General features: G+C 37.9%; 1 long non-coding RNA gene across 1 annotated transcript in view; it reads left to right on the top strand.

The window, feature by feature from the left end:
• Positions 1-15633, top strand: part of LOC122888364 — a 37401-nt gene that overhangs the window by 6993 nt on the left and 14775 nt on the right. The window lies entirely within an intron of this gene.

Below are 15633 nucleotides of genomic sequence, written 5' to 3'. Positions count from 1 at the left end.
CAAAGTTTATTTGGCTTTGTTTGGGACAGCCATGTGGCCTTTAGGCAAACACTGCCAACATGCATATCAGATTTAACCACGTGGTCAGTCTTCATGTGCTGTCCCATAATCATTAACCTTGATGATGATGATGATGATAATCTTTACCTCACAAGCTCTTAGAATGTAACCACACTGATCTCCTGCCATTAGGTCCGTTGTGTTTAAAGTTTGGTTATGTTAAACTTTGTGTCTATTTTATGCAACAGTGCCTCATTCAATCATTTCTGCACATGCTATCAGAAATGTACAACTCCTGACTAATGTACTTTATAAAGTTAGCATAATCAATTTTTAATTGTTTGCGGCAAATCTTTAATTTAGATTCCTCACTCGACATTTACGCCTGCAGGGAAAGAGCTATTTTATATACATGTGCGTCTTTAAAACTAGATTTCAGTTTAATTATTTACCAGAGGGAAACAAACAGTCATCTGCTGGATTACAAATGAGGTTCAGGTGCATATTCTCCTGTCCTTCTCTTTCTCAAGTGTAATAATACTCATATTTTGAACAGAACATCCTGTTGTCCTTATTCTTAAAAGGTGATTACTTGTCTGAGAGGAAGGAACATGGTGAGGAAATAACTATTATGGCAAGAGAGGGCATTTTGTACTGTGATTATGTCCACAGTGGTGAGGAATTACCTGCAATGTGAAATAATAAATAATCACAGCAGAGAATATTCTTAAGGGCATGCTTACTTTTATTAAAAAAAATAAAAACACAGAAGAAGCTAGACCTGCAAGCAGATATACTGGGGTCCAAGCACCCAACGCAAATCTGAACCAAAAGCGCACCAGCTTGGACCAGGAGGTTCCTACAGTGTACACTGCCAGAAGCTGCTCCAGCCATGGACAAGGGCAGTGGAGTCCGTGTCTGTGCCTAAAGTTTTCTCAATAAATCATAGTTGATCTAAAGTGGGTTGGAAATGGACAGGCACCCAAATGAGCTCCTTTGATTGGCCAAAAGGGTTCTGCGATCTCTGAACAGTGTCCGCCCCTGGCACAGATGTGCGAATGTGTTTTGCACCATGTTCACTGCAGCAACTGTAGCAAAAATGTGAGCGTATGAGTTTAATTTGTGATTTGTAGCATAGGATTTGTGCACCTGCAATGAAGAATTTGAGAAGGTGTTAGTGTTGTGTTTGTGAGAGAGAAAAAAAATTCTACAAGTTTGCAACTCATAAAGTAGTTTTCTCTGTGACAAATTTACTGATACACATGTGACTATTTTCTACAACTACAGATTCCAGCAAACTTGTCTGTTGCAGAATCTTTATTATATTATACCAATTAATTATTAATCTCTTTTTATTCCCGTGTCCTGCATGTACAGTATGTAAACCTTGTTTTAACAACTTTCCAGATAGTGTGTGTGTATCAGTAACTGCTGTGTAAACTCCTCTGAGGATATTCTTTCCTGGGATTGAAGGCATGTCTTTGTGCTGATGATAATTGGCTGAACAGAACCACAATACTTTGAAAAATGCTCTGTTGGATATTTTTCTTTAGTGAAGGAACTTACTGAGGAGAAGATACAGTTGTAGTCTTTGAAAAGTTAGTAGGAAAGGGCTGGCGTGGACTGAGATATAGCATATTCAGTAAATTCACAGAAACACCATTTGTATCCTGTGACTGTATTGTTTTTATAATGAAGTGCAGCAAGTTTTTCCACATGCATGATTCCTTTTTTCCATCTACTTTCTTTTTCTTCTTGTTTTACAACTTGCATGTGCATATGACCCATCACTTCTAAACGAATGGAGGTGTTGTATTGTCACTCCTCTTTTAATTAAAATTACTGTTCCAGGTTTTTTGCATTTCTTTGCGCATTTACTACACATCTAAGCTGTATATTTTAGACTTTTAGACACAAAATGAGGAACTGAGACTTGGTCTTGACTGCTGTATGACAAGATTTTACTTGAGCCTTGACCCTCTAAGTACTAGAACACTTGAGATTTGAATGGTTTTGTAATCAAGTTTTGACTTGGTAAAATCCTAGAACAATAAAAAATGACACCACGATAGACAGGCCTTGCATATCCACATAGCTTGAATATTTTATCATTAGGCCTATACACTGAAAAGACAGCAAACATTCATTTTGCAAACCATCTTGCTGTATTTAACAAATTTGAAGGTAGTTTCCTGGCAACTATTGGTTTCCATTAAATATGAAAATCTATTAGCAGACTTTTCTTGAGTTGTGTAAACCATAACAGTGAACATCAAGTCTGCATGATTTATTTATTTATTTTGTCAAAGTTGGATTGTTATTGTGAGGTAATCCAGTGGATTTTTTTTCTCCAGTTTCTTCAAAATAAGTTGATTGGAGTTTTTTGATTAGAGTTAAATCTTTCTTTTGATTCCTCAGTTCAATCCTTTCCTGTAGCTTGCATCACTTAGACAGAAACAAAAGTATACAATTAAACATGTTGCACTGTATATTCTGTCTTTTTCTACTTGTGTATTGTATATTTGTATCTGTATATTGTCATTTGTAGTGTTTCTGTTTTTATTACCTGCCTAGGGACAGTTTTTGCTGTGTTTGCTTGCTTTCTAGTGGAGAGTTATATGAGAAGATTAATAGGCCTGCCACTCTACTCTTATCTGTTAGCCTAAATATAAGGCTACAGCCAGGTGACTGTTAGCTTAGCGCAAAGACTGGAAACAGGGGAAATAGCTAGCCTGGCTCTGTCAGAAGGTAACAAAATCCACCTACCAGCACCTCTTAAGCTCACTAATTACCATGTTCTCTCATCCGTACAAAAACGGAAGGGTAAAAACGATAATTCTTCATTTTACGGACAGTCATCTGCCAGACTATTTCTTGGCTCTGAGCAGTTGCCAAGCAACCAGTGGAAACTCCAGAGCGTTACTGGACCCAGCCAAGAAATAGTCTGACACAACCCACCATAAAATGTAAATGATCATTTTTACACTTCAGTTGTTGTACAGATTAAATAATCACGATATAACGTGTTAGTGAGCTTTAGGGGTGCTGGTAGGCAGATTTTGTTACCTTTGGACAGAGGTAGTTGTTTCTAGTCTTTGTGCTAAGCTAACCAGCAGCTAGCTGTAGCCTTGTTTCCAGTCTTTGTGCTAAGCTAACCAGCTGCTGGCTGTAGCCTTGTTTCCAGTCTTTGTGCTAAGCTAACCAGATGCTGGCTGTAGCCTTGTTTTCAGTCTTTGTGCTAAGCTAACCAGCTGCTGGCTGTAGCCTTGTTTTCAGTCTTTGTGCTAAGCTAACCAGCTGCTGGCTGTAGCCTTATACTTAGTGGACAGATATGAGAGTGGTATCGATCCTCTCATCTAAACTCTCTGCCAGATATCGAATAAGCTTATTTACCAAAATGTCAATCTATACCTTTTAACTTTATGTCATTAACTGTGAAATGTAGATTCAAAAATGTTATGTTTATGTAAAACAAAAACTTATATTGGCCGATATACCGTCATAAGATTTTTTTTTAATTAAACTCTTAAATATAAATATTGGTACAGGACTCATAAATCCAGTCTTGGTCAGGCTCTAATTTATAGTTAAGGAACTAAAACTTGCAAACACACTTTGCTCTTTCCATCTGGTATTATTTTTTCATAGCCCTCCCTCCTTCCTACCTCATCTCCACCCTTCTTTGACTCTACTAAGTATTTACAAAGGGTCTCATACGGGAAGCGGTTCGTGACTTACTGCGAAGTGTCCTGGACCTGGACCAAGAGCAACAAAAACAAATATATCCACAGGGTCTGGTGTCTTTCTTCTTTTTAAGGCAAGCCCTCCGCTCACTCCATTGTTTGTTGCTTTAAGGGGAACTAGATGACTTATAATTCATCAGGAACACACTAAACCCCAGTGGCCTCTTGACATTTCAGCCTGCTGTTGTACTGGATGGTTTCAACACCTAACGTGAAAATACTGGTCTGGGCTGGATGTGTTGGTGTAGTTGATAAGGATCTCCTGGGAGCAGGGAATAAAAAAAGAGAGTTCAAGTGCTTGTGGCAGGACGATGATGATCTGCTGGTGTGTATCATAGACTGTATATATAGATGGACGACGTCTCCACTTCCTCCCACTGTACAAAAATTAAGCCAAAATATCCCGGCTACAGGAGCAGCCATCTTGCGCTTTTGACGTCATTTGAAGCCAGAGTCTGCGCAGTAGTGATCGGAGTTGGGACCGTGTTATCCATATCAGATTGTAACAGATAGAATTGTTCAAACCCCCCTGAGCAGAGCCGCCCACCTCCTTCCTCTGATGGTTGCTGGACGTCCTGAAACTAATGTGGATTTCACGGTTTCAAAGTGGTGGATGTCAGCTGCCAACAGTTTATCCTAACAGTTTTCTGCTCTCTATTGATTTTTCAACAATGTGTCAGATTAACTGGCTGCCAGCACAAAAGGCTGTTAAATGGATGCCTTGACATTTTGAATTTTCATCTGTCATTTTTCTTTGCCAGCCACTTGTCACATTGTGGAGGAAACTACTTTCTGCCTCTGTCTTTTTGGACTAGGACAAAGCTTATTAGCATTCCTAGTTGAGCATGTGTGTTTGCTAGAAAGCTAATGAGCTAGCTGATGGCCCACAATACTTTGCATTTCCTCACTGACACATGGGAGTACAGTTAGTTGTAAAAATTATATTACAGGAGACAAGTTTTACTGAATTGTCTTCCTTAGGGTCAGGAAAGGGAAAGGGTGCACCAGTGAAACTTAAAATTATCACTCATGATATGACAAATTTCTGGAAAAGAAAAAGAATCTCAGTGAAACTAAAAAAGCTGTCATAGAGAAGTGGCTATGTGAGAAGTAAATTGTTTTTTCCAAATTAAATCCAAGTATCCATCATCTTCAGAGCTTCTTTAACTGACTCAAATAGTCTTCAGTTATCAGCCAGTGATCCCAGTAGATTTCTTTCATGTATTTCTGCCATTTCAGTCAGTCAGGCTTAAAGCTCTGCACCATGGGGGTAATGGATCAGTTGACAGACAGTGTGAGAATTGCCCTCGAGTACATGAATGAAGCTGCAAAATTACTTTGTATTACCACATTTCCCCACTTCAAATAAGAGAAGAGGACAAACTGTTTAGACCTCAACAAGAACAACTCAACTAAAACAACTAAACTAAATCAAGATTCTTCCTCGGGACAAGGTTTTTACTGAAGATGATCCATGTCAGATTAGAAATGCTAATGTGTCAAAAAACTTATTTTCTCACTTTAATCCAGTGGTATCTATCGTGCAGAGAATGGAATTGAATGGAATGCTTGTGGTGCTCACGGCATTGAACACATTTTTAAATATCAAGAGCATCAACACCTCTTTCAAGAAACAGTTATTCTGGATTATCTGGAGGCTACTACTTTGGTAGAAAAAGTTCTAAAGTAGTTGATTCTGGCGAGAGATGATGCTGTTAAATTTTATAAATGTTGTTTTCAGTCTCATAACCTGAACTAATAAACCAAAACTACCTGCAAGACAAGATACCGCTAGAGATAAGTGTTTAATATATATTTAAAAACAGACCCTTTCAGATAATCAATTTTTGCAAGTGGTAACTCTTTTGTGATTGATTACCCTGCAAATGAATGAAGTCATGTAAATGAGTTTAGGATTTTATCTTACCATTAGGAGTCCTCTTAAAAGCCACAAACTTCCTAGTAAAGAGTTTCCTGTTAAGAGCAATTCACTATGTCTACAGGTGACTCATCTGCGTCAATGAATGTGGAATAAAATATTCATCAATACACAAGAACACGACAAGGAACATAGATGGATTGATAAATGGATGGATGGATGAACTTTAATAACAAATATTTCAGTTATTTATAAGTTGTGTCACAGATTTCATACATGAAACAAAATAAAATATTGAAGTGTTAAGTAGATTGTGATTGGCATCAGACAGACACCATCTGCATTTTGATACTGTGGTTATTTTTTTCCAATTGAAAACACAGTGCCAATTTTAATGGGTAATCCAGCAGTGGCCATTAAATCAGCTGTATATATTTATCTCTTGAAGTTGGTGATTATTTAATGTAGCTACACTTAATGAACTGTCAAACAAATTGGGGTCTGAAGAGCGTATTTTTGGTTTGATGAATAATTCGGACAAATGGCTGAGATATTTCTAGCTCATCAGCGCTGCAAACTAGTGGAGAGTTTTACAAACTGTCATCTCCTACGTTATTGAATAGTTTCTATTTTGTTGGTGAGCCTACTGGATCCTTGTTAACATGAATCCGGCCCCAGTGCGTTACAGAACTGTACCAGTTTGGAAATGTTGCTCTAAATGCCTGTGATGTGATTATGCGAGATATTTCTAGAAAGAAATGGCCCCGGTATTATGAGATTTAGTTTAAATGTTTAATTGAGTCTTTTTTTATTTTTTTTTTAACTTTGAGTAAAAAGTCTGACCTTCATAACACCAATAAACTCCACACTGCATGTTAACAACCAGTTTCTTCATTTGTTTTATAACAAAATACCAAAGAAATCTAAAGGGACAGAAGAGGCAAAAGATTTAATGTAGAGGCCAGTTGTTTCTGGACTGAGAGCTCGATCACTGCTACAGTTTGATTTAGTTTAATTTCTTCACTTCCTGTATGGAGAGAAATGTTCATACCAGAGACACTTGAGAATGTGTAGTATCACAATTAGGGAAGATGTGATGTTATTCTGTACTGCAGCCTTACTTCAAGATTTCTGGCTGATAACACAGCTGCATTTTTACATAAAAATCTTGCCTACCGCAGCTTAAATAACCACTGCTTGTTAAAACACCAGGCACTGTGGCAGGTGCATGAAATAGTTCACGTGAGTCCCCCGTGGCACACTCTGCTCTAAAACTTAAGCTTGCTGTTTCCCAAACACCATCTGAGGATGTGAAGCTGGATAGCAAATAAATCCCTGAATTTATAAAAAAGGAGCTCTGGATACCATCAGAGCTCATTTTTTGAGGTCCCTGAAGTTGCGGTGGGATAGTGAGTTAGTTTGAGCCATTTAAGCCTACACAATAGCCTAGAAAAATAACATTTAGATTGCAAAACAAAATGATTTTCAAAAGAGCCCCATAGGAAAAGAATGAAAATGAGAGCTTTGTGAGGAAAGCCAGGTGCATGAAGTCTCTCCAGGTGCTTTTGCTTTGTGCTGCTAAATTGATTTCCATTATTATGAATATGTCTGTTTGTTTGGCTTGTTTCCAGGGTGTGTTTGTCTGAATCAGATAGATGAGAGAGTTGAGGTCTATCTGAATCCAATGGAAGGTTTTAGATTATAAGGCAGACAGAAATGAGTTAGAAAATAGCAGGAGGATATGGTCAGATTATGATGGAGAAAAAACAGAGCTACAGTAAATATATAAAAAAAAAAAGGTGAGTAGTTAATCAACTCTAGTTTCTTGCTCTGAGGCCCTGAAATAAACCCATTAGAACATCAAGTATTTAAAGTCCCTGTCTTTTCCCTGCATTTTATGGTGCTACAGCCTGAATTAAAAAATAATTCAAAACGTATCTATATACTTACTTTAAATATCCTGTGATTTAAAGATCTTCTTGGAAAGGAAACAAAAATACAGAGCTGGGGAGGTTTCATGGTGAAAAAACAAACATTTGTGCATAATTTAGTAATTTGTGCTCTCAAACTAATTGGAGGTCTCAATTTAGCATAATTTCATGCCATTAGTTGTCAACTTCTTGCGTGCACACTCTCACTATCAGTCGCTTGGATTTAATATGGTTTTATTTTGAACTCGGCCTTGAAGATTTGAGGATATACTTCAGCTTTTGGCTGTTTAACACAGTATTGTGTTATCTTTGAGATCCCTGAAATGTATTTTACAAGATAACGGACTGTTTCAGTTTTAAACTTTGGTGATACTGTGGATGTCGTCCAGTTCATAAAAACTCAGCTTCACGGTTCTGGAGCGCTTCATAAATGTCTTCTTCATTGTCTTCTTCATACTTCTGGCTGACTGAAACCACCATACCAAAGGCGTTTGCTGCCCTCTACAAGAGGGGAGGAGAGCATGAATTAATCATTTGTATGCACCAATTATTAATTGGTGGGCACAAATTAATTTTATTTCTCCATGAGACCTACTGGGCTCTGTACAAATTTTTTAAAGCATTGTTAATTTATTTTTTGGCCATTTGGGGGTAGTGAAAGAAGCTGTAAACAAAGAGCAAACAATTGCCTATTGCCTATTTGCACATCCAGCAGTTACAGAGCAACATTAGCATTCATTTGGAGTCATGTTTCTGGCCACCCCACACATGTAAGTCCAATAGTCACTCTCCTTTTAGCTCTGTTTTTGGTCTCAACAAACTCCAGAGGGAAATATAACTCTTCAGCTGCTAAATGCTTTACTATGTTCACCAGCTAGTTACTAACTTGCGTAGCGTACAGTCATCTTAGCACAGATTTGTTGTTAAACAGCTGCCCACTACGGCTGGAAACAATGCTGATGAGAGCAGTGAGAGTGAACCAAAACGCTTGCGTAAAACCAAAATAATGAGCTGAAAGATGCTAAAATACTTCATAGAGTAGAGTCGGGTGATAATTCTTTGTGGGTTCGTCACTACAGTACAAGAGACCCCTTTCACGTTACACATAGTAATGTGATCCATTGTTGATAAATAATGATTTATGCAGCTTTAAAGTTATTCAAGTGTGAGATGATACTTTGTCACAGGAACTCTTCTTGGAAACATCTGCATCAGCTTGGCACATTTGGATTTTGCCGATATGGCTCGATCTTCAAGTCATTCCACAGATTTTCTCTGGGATTCAAATCTGGGCTTTGAGGCTGCTGAAGGACTTTCACATTCTTGTTGTGAAGCCACTCCAACGTTGACTTGGCAGCATGTTTGAGTCCTGTTGGAGGAGAAATTTGTTGGCCCCGCTGTCAGGCCTTTGGCACTCAGAAACATGCTCTCCTCAAGATTTGCCTGTGTTTGGATTCCTGCATTGTTCCTCTGGACCTCTGGCAAAGTCTCCCCGTCCTCCCTGGCCAAGTCTGAAGCTGCACCATCACGCTTCGAGGTATGGATGGTGTTAGAGGGTTGATAAGCTCTGCCCAGTTCCAGCAGACACACCACTTTTTGTCAGCTGAAGCGTTTTGAATCTTGTTTCATCAGACCACAGAATCTTTTGCGTCATGCTCTCAGTCTTTCACACTTCTTTTGACAAACTCCAGGCTGCTGCCATGTGGTGTTTTTCCAGAAGAGGCTGACTTCTGAATTTATTTGAAGGCCTCTGCTGACAGTTTCTGTGCTGGCAAGTTATTCTATCTTGATTGAAGACCACTGGAGTTTTGTCAGAGTGGTCTTGAGGTTGTTGGCCACCTTCCTGATCAAGGACTTTATTGGCTGCTACGTTTGTTTAAAAACCAGCTCTAAGAGTTCTGGTAATTTAATTTATGTTCCTCTATCTCTTAATGGTGGGGTCTGCTGTTGACTCCAAACATTTTCTATAGTTTCATTCTCTTCCCTATACCTGAGTCAACCAATAACAAAAGATTTTCCCCTCGGGGATCAATAAAGTATTTCTGATTCTGATTCATGGTAACGTTTCTTTATAGCGATTTCAATATAGATCTAAAACACCAGTCGATGTACAGAAACTTCATTGGCAACCATTTCGATTTTTAAAAATGTTTTTGAGCAAAAGTGCCAAAAATTGACTGGTTCTGACTGCTCAATTGTGAATATTTACTAGTTTTCTTAGTCCTCTGTGACAGTAAATTGAATATCTTTGGTCGGACAAAATGAGCAATTTCAAGATGTCACCTTTGACTCCGGGAAATTGTGATGGGGGTTTCCCCCATATTTTCTGATAATATAGACCAAAAGGATAAGTTAATTAATATTAACTGTGAAATTTTGTTCAGTGCTTTAAGTTGACCACAAGTGAACTCCGATACAGTTATAAATGCATCTATAAAAGACCATTAAAGGGTCAGTTCACCCAATTACACACAATTAAGGTGAATAGAATTTCGTTTGTGGTGCTCACATTGAAAAATGGATAATCCACAGACCTCATGTCAGTTTTCATTGGAACTACTTATCTCTGAGGAAATGGTACCAGAAAAATTGACAGTGAATTCTGTGGATTATCAAAAAATACCTAGGACATTCTGGACAAAGATTTGCTGTTGAACTTTTCAAATAGTTATTTTTGGCCATGCTAGCAGCGTGGCTCTAGGTCGTTTGGTCGGTCTGTCCACCACTTTGGTCCAAACTGAAATATCTCAACAGCTATTAGATTCAATTCAATTCTATTTTATTTATATAGCGCCAATTCATAACAGAAGTTATCTCATTGCACTTTTGCTATAGAGTAGGTCTAGACCATACTCTTTTTATAATATTATTTACAGAGACCCAACAAATCCAGATACATTGCCATGAAATATTTGTACAGACATTCATGGTCCTCAAAGGATGAACCCTACTGACTTTGGTGATCTCCTGACTTTTACTCTCACACCACCATGAGGTTGACTTTTTTTTAGCTATTAGTGAAATGTCTCAACAACTATTTGATACATTTCCATGAAATGTGGTACTGATATACACAGTGCCCAGAAGATGACTCCTAATGACCAGCAAGACAAAGTTTTCACTTATCCTGTGACATTTCTCATCATCTGGTCGATGGATTTGCACCAAATTGGTACATTCATGGTTCCCAGAGGATGAATCCTACTGACTTTTCCTCTAGCGTCACCATGAGGTTCAATTCAATTGTATTTATTTATTTACTTATTTATTTATGAGTGAAATGTCTCAACAATGACAAATTCAGTTTTTAAATTTGTAAAAATCTGTAACAGTTTGGGTTATTGTAGATCAGTTTAAAAAAAACTTTATTCAATTTAAATGTGGCTACAACATTTCAGAATGCAGAAAAGTTTAAAAGAAATACTTTCAGAGTGCACAGTAAAAAAAGATCACCTTACACAAATATTGTATTTAAAACCACATTTTTGCCAAGCGTATGCTCCATGAAAACTTCAATATTTTCCTGCTGGACCAAAAAGATTAACACATTTTCTAAAATTTACAAAAGGGTTTAAGATAATTCAGATCTATTTATGAATATACGGTATATGTATAGAGCATTATCAAGTTAAGTGACTTTTTTTTCTTTGTAAATCAGTTAAAAGACCAGTGAAACCTCAGTTTGTATGTTTGTGTGATGAACAGAGAGGCAGAGAGGTTTGTGTACACAGAAAGCACTGCTTTATTGACTGCACTGGACTGGACTGGATTGGTCTGGACTGGATCAGGTGGGACTGGGACTCCATCAGATGAGGGTGGGTGTTGAGGGGTAGGTGTCAGCGTTGGGGGGGAGGGAGGGGCCAGACAGGTTGGGCATGGGGCGGGCAGGATCAAAGTGGGATGCAGCCATCATTAAGGCAACACAAACAGCATGCAGATACAGTCACAGGAAACATCGTCATCATCATCATATTGCTTTTCAAAGTCTCGCTTAAAACATCGAAATTGTACAAAAAGGAAGAAAATAGGTTTTTCGCACTAATGAAAAATACATTTTTTGATTTTTCCCTCCTACAAAGAAGATTCTAATACAAGAAAATAAATATAGCAAAAAAAGCCAAAAAATAATTTAAAATAGCTCTTCTTTTTCATATATGTTCAATAGTTCTCTTTGCTATTAACAAATGGCACAACATTCTTTGAAACAAAGAATACAGAAGGATAAACTCCTGCAACATTCATATTATTGTATTGAAGAACCGATGCAGAGTGGAGGAGAAACTGGACACGACAGCAGAGATTTGAACACCTTTTATAAGGACAAATAAGACAGGAGGAGGAGGAGAAAAGGCCTGTGTCCAGCTCTGCTTTGATTGGACGATGCTGATTGGTATTCAAATAGTGCCTATATACGACCAATGTGATGCAAAACAATCTCATGTTGCAGAATGATAGCCAATAATATTTAAAAATGTCATGAGAGAGCAGAGAGAAGGGAGAGAAACTGTTCAAACAAGAAGCAGCTCAATCAGTTAACCTTGTTTCAACAAAGGAGGACATACTAAATGCTTAAAATAACAGAATAACATAAAAATTGGATATTCATAAGTGCTTAGAGAACCAAAACACTGAATTCTTGTTTCATAATGTGTTTTAAACCTGAGGGACAAAACTTTGTGAATCGCAGGTCAGGAGAGGGGAGCGAGATTTTTTTTGTTGTTGTTATTAATGAGAATCCAAAAGTGCCTGCTCTGCACCGAGGAGAGATACAGAGAAAGAAGGGAGGAGAAATTGAGTAAAAGTAGAGAGAGACATGAAGTGGAGCTGAGAGTGGGACAGAAAATGCCAAAGCAACACAAAGTTAAAGAGAGCAAGTAAGAGAACGAGAGACTGACTATGAATAGGGACGAGAGAGAGAGAGAAAGAGAGTACATCCACAGGAATCTGTTTAGGCTCTTCGTCCACACTAAGCTGGTGTTTTTCTATAAACGGAGCTTTTTGAAAGCGGTCACCAGAGTGGATAAATGTCAATCTTGCGTTTTACTGTGAGATGAGAAAAACTGAGCTTTTTTGAAATAATGACGTAAGCCCGGTCAGGGGCTGTGTGGCAGTAAAGTTAAGAACTTGCTGTTGCCTTTAACCCTCTCTGTGATCATTCATTTTAGATGTTAATATATGCGATCAAACAATGTTGTCATATTTATGCTGATTTTGTCAGACGATCATTAAATTGTGATTTGCGGATTTGCCTCAAATTTGTGACTCGTTAGGTACACCTAACTAAAAATGCTGTATTTTTAAGAAACTGTATGTAGTGTATGTTAAATGAGAACAACTAAGCTGAGAATTTGTATTAAAAACATACAATAGGTGGTCACAGTGAACAGGAGGGAACACAACATATGTTTAACCAGCAGAGACTCAGCAGAGTAACCAGTTTGTGATGCAGTTTTGTTGCGAAGAAGAGACAAAGAAGAATATATTTAGCTGTTTTCTTATTGTTCAGGCATTTTAGTGTGGACGGAGATCTTGATGAATGTGACCTGAAAATGCTAGTGTGGACTTGTGTTTTCTTACGTAAATGATGTTTTCAAAATTAGCTAGCTTAATGTGGATGTGGCCTAATAGTGAGAGACTGTTCCAGTTTTCTGGATGAAGAAGAGGAGGAGGAAGAAGAAAAGGTTTTCCTTACACACACACACACACACACACACACACACACACACACACACACACACACACACACACACACACACACACACACACACACAACATACACACCTGTCTGCATATACACAGTGTGTATTAGCAGAATAACACACTGCACTGCACTTTCCCCACTTTATATAATCAAAATACATTTTCCTTCCCTGCATGTATCAAAGATTGGACAGTGGAGGCAAATAAATACATATTTGCCTCATGGGAAGAAGATAAACATTTGTTCTGTGTGTATGTGTGTGTGTGTGTGTGTGTGTGTGTGTGTGTGTGTGTCTAAGAGAAAAAGAAGTCAGATTACAAAAGCAGTGAAGAACAGTGAGGAAGGAGATAAAATAACAGAAACCAGGAGAAAGAAATAAAACAGACAGAGCGGTGAAATTACGAGTGAGAGAGAACAGAGACAGAAATACAGGGACTCTTTACAAATGGTCGTAACCTGCATCTTAAATTCAGATTGTGTCTAGATGTGATTTATCGAGATTACATTTACACCTGTGTAATATAGTGTCTCCAGTGCCTGTGCTGAAATCACTCTTTGTCATAAAACAGATTCCCACCAACTTCCATTTGTTATATTTACACTTAGTGTATAGTTCCCAGCTGAACTTCAATTTAATGTTACCAAATGTTGCTTTAACTATCAGTGGGAGACAGTAGCTTTGGCCAAATGGATCTTCAGTGTGTCTTGGTTGCATTTACACCTCAATTTGTCTGGAGCAATATGTATGAGCAGAGTCTGAACCTCCCAGGAGCCTAATGGTAAAACCAGATGTAAAGGGAGGGTGAATAAATTGCTCAGATTGTGAGGAATGAAAAATAAAAGGGACTCAAGCCATGTTTCCGTCCAGGTTTAAAGTTAAATTGCCAAAAAAAGATTATAAAAAATGATTAAATTTCAAGACTGGATTATTATTGATCTTAACTGGTGGCCAAATGTACACTCAAGTCTCAATACAAACACATATAACCACAGCCTGTGATTACGAACAGAAAATTTGTAAAAACTTAAAATTGTTTATGATCGGATTGGATTTGCAACCATTTCAATACAACTCGCCTCACCCTCCCCTTCCAAGCGTGTAGGAGAAACTACGGTGGCCGCAAAAAACGTGAACGGCCCTATCTAGGGTCACTGTTGTCCGTTCTGAGCTACTGTAGAAACATGGCGTGCGACATGGAGACCTCTGTGGAAGGGGACCCGCTCCCTATGTAGATAAAAATGACTTATTCTAAAAGGTAATGAAAACACATGATTCTTATTTTCTGGTGATTATACACTAATGAAATCATACTCATAAATATTATATTCCATGTCTGCCAATAGCTTCTCCTAAATGTTACACACTGGACCTTTTTTTAAAGAATAAAACTGGTGTTACTCTGTATTTTTCTTACTCTCAACAAATCCAATGAAAAAAACAAAACCAACAATTTTTTTTATGACTTTTTGAGCCAGATAGTTGAGCAAGAATAATGAAAGACCTGCACCACCTGAAAGGCTGTGATTGTTATGCATATTAAAAAAATACAGGTTATCCCACACAGCTATGGACTATCAGTACCAGATGCTTCAACTAAATATAACATGGACATTCACTTTGTTTCAGCACAGATAGAGCAGAAGCGTCCTCTCGCTAATTAATCTGCTCCTGCTGTTTGTGTTTCTTGACATCAGCTTAATATCTGCAGACAGCTGCTAGCTAGTGTTAGCTACCCAGCAGGTAGAGACAGACTGAACAGAGTAGAATCTGCACACTGTTCAGTCGACTCCCAGTGCTTTAATTCTCGTAACCGGAGAAGACACCTCCTCAACAAACAGCGCTGTTTGTTCAGTCTGTTCCTCTCGTAGATGCGACCGTTAAATTCACTTCAAGTTAGCCAGAGCCAGCTAGCCACCCGAAGACACTATCATAAACTACGGCAGGTGTGCATTTAGCGTAATTATTCATGTCACAGTTTACGGGACAGTTGTGACTCAAGACAATGTTTGTAGCCAGTTATCGTCTACGTTACTTTTTGACTGAAAATTCACATTTTGTGCACCTTTTATAAAAACTCAGTTTCATTTTTTAAAACAGAAACTGTAATTTTAATTAATACAGCTGGGCATTTTTTCTGTAGTTTTCAAAAATGTATATATAGTTTCATTTTAAAAAAAGACTGTAATTTCCTAATACAGCTGGGCACTGTAGTTTTTAGTATATAGTAAGTAGTATAGTATAGTAATAGTGCATTTGTTGAGGATGATTTTCAGCTGCAGATTAATACACATTTGGTGCACTAGTATTTACAGCAGCAGGATGGTGTATATGAGATTGAGTTAAAATAAACTACAGAGGCTGTGTTCATGGTAATGAAG

The sequence above is a fragment of the Siniperca chuatsi genome, linkage group LG14 (genome assembly GCF_020085105.1).
Source record: "Siniperca chuatsi isolate FFG_IHB_CAS linkage group LG14, ASM2008510v1, whole genome shotgun sequence".
Classification (NCBI taxonomy): domain Eukaryota; kingdom Metazoa; phylum Chordata; class Actinopteri; order Centrarchiformes; family Sinipercidae; genus Siniperca; species Siniperca chuatsi.
This window is presented reverse-complemented; position numbering and strand designations above follow the sequence as displayed.